A 2,500-nucleotide genomic window follows, 5' to 3' on the forward strand; every position below is an offset into this window, starting at 1 on the left:
ATTACCCAATTACCTAATGAGGTTTATTTTTTCCATTCGTGAATGTGTGACATTGCCAAAAAAGTCTTCAGTGTTTCACCTGCCTTAATTTTGAAAGAGAATGAACATATTAGCTTACTTCCATATTGGCATATTTGGGAAATTACAATCATTATTTGGATACAAAGAAAAGAAATTTGAACAAAAGTCAACGAAAGCATTATACAGGAATTATTTGCCATTTGGAATTTTAAATTAAAGATACTCTGTATTTTACTAATGGATAGTAGAATACTACTCAGTCATTATGCTATTAAAAGTTCTGTTACACATACAGCATGTAAGTTTATAGATAACCAGAGAAGTACATAACACAGGAGAGTTGATTATAAAATATTTATCAGACAAACATTGTGACATAAATATTTTCACAAAATTACCCCCCCCACACACATAATATAGGAAATATGCTTAGGAAGAAAACAGATAGATAGTTTCTAATAAAACAAAAGAAAGAAATGTGCAATCCTGAAGGTCTAATCATTGTTTTTCTGAAAAGAGAAAAAAAGAAAAGAAATTAGGAAGCTAATTAAGAAACAGCAGTGGTATGTGTGGGTATGCATAAATGTCAGTGTATGCATATACTTTATACACCAAATACTTTTTACATGCACATGTTTAAAATTTGCAGACAAAAATTAGCTTTTGGGGCCTTATCTCAAAATTCATTAAATTGCAATGTAACTGTGTTTAATGGTGTTAAAACATTTCCAATATTAATATGTCATCCTTTGTAAGATATATATATATATGTATAAATAGAATTAAACCATATTTGCTGTAAATATTTTGAAATGATTTGAAAGAAATGTAATGTTAACTTATCTCAGGATTTGTTTTCTCTATTAGTGTGTACTTGAATAAAAAAATGTATATTGGCATCATGTTTTTCTATAGCCTAACATGAAGAATATATCAGTTTATGTAAACATAAACACAATCAGATTCATGTATACTTCATAAATTTATAAATCAGACAATACAGTTTAACACATCTTTTGTATAATTAGAACAAAAAATCTGAGGCTACTAGCTTCACCTGTACTTACTATATTATTTAATTGATTCTTGATTTAAAGTCACATGATTTGTGTCTGGTGACCTTGCAATCACAGAGAGAGAGGATTTTGGTTCTTTCTAGTAAGGTAAAGTGTTATTTTGCTCCCATCTCAAAAAATTAGCTCATGATGGTACAATGCTGTCATCAAGCTATGGGGGATGTTGAAGACAGGATGATGATTCTGTGAGACTTTCCTACTCAAATATGTGAGATACTCTCAGAAATCTACTTAAAAGAGGAAAAGTACAAGAGAGGATCAAGTGATAAGACAACTGATAACAAATGTAAAGTCTTGAGTCCAAAACCCAGTTCTTCGCCTCCTCTCAGAAGAAAGGAAGAGAGAAAGAGAGAGAGGGAAGAGAAAGAGAGAGAGAGACAAGAAAGAAATGAAAGAAGGAAGAAAGGGATAAAGAGAGAGAAAAAGAAAGGAAGACAGAAAGAAAAAAAGAAGGAAATGAAATAATCAACTTGATTTTTCCAAAAAAATAAGCAAGGCATAGAAAATCATAATTTTTTTCAAAAATACGCAAAGTATAATGGAAACCAAAGCCCTTGTCATTTTGTTCCATATTTTTTTAATTGTGAAAATACCATACAGAGGGGTTACAATTACATGGTCAAGATAATGAGTACATTTCTTATCAAGCATTGTTGCCTCCTCCTGTTTCCCTTTCCCATCCCTTCCCATCTCCCCGCCTTCCCCTGCACTTCCCCCAAAGTTGTAAAGTTCGTTTTTCGACATAACTTCTTGTACATCTCCTTGTTGCAATGGGTCCATGATATCTTTGTTGCTTTGTATGTCCCTCCCCCACGGTATAACTCCTGCTTTCACTATATTTGATGTTGGTATAATTTGTGGAAGGGAAGGGAAAAAACAAATCGTATAAATTGTTCCATATTGTTAAATTCTCTTTTCATTGTAACTTTCTGAAAGTGTTTATAAATCATGAATCCTAAAACTAAAGGTTCCAAAAAGAAATCTTTGTTTTAAATCTTGCAGTAAGGAATCCTTGGTGCATCTTTTATCTATCAGTACATGGCAAGACATTTGTTTCTCAACTATCTAATCATTTTATTCACATTAAGATTAGTATTACTCATAATTAGTTGAGCTGTCTTGGTTCTCATTTCATTATATCTTTGAATAATGATGAAGTTCTTGAAAAAATTAATTTCTTCTCATTGTTGTGCTGTTAAATTGTCCACTTTTGTCAGAAGCAACTATCTGCTTTGCAGACTTTTACGGTCTCACATTAAAAGATTTTTCAATTCCTTGAACACTTAAACCCACTTTTTGTTTCACTTCTCTTGCTTTCAACTCTCTTGACCCATTACTTAACTCTTTTATCCTTTCTGGTTAAATTATTGTTTTGAAGTCTTAAAAGATGAAACCTTTCCTAC

Source organism: Dipodomys ordii, unplaced genomic scaffold, assembly GCF_000151885.1.
Source record: "Dipodomys ordii isolate 6190 unplaced genomic scaffold, Dord_2.0 Scaffold8, whole genome shotgun sequence".
Taxonomy (NCBI): domain Eukaryota; kingdom Metazoa; phylum Chordata; class Mammalia; order Rodentia; family Heteromyidae; genus Dipodomys; species Dipodomys ordii.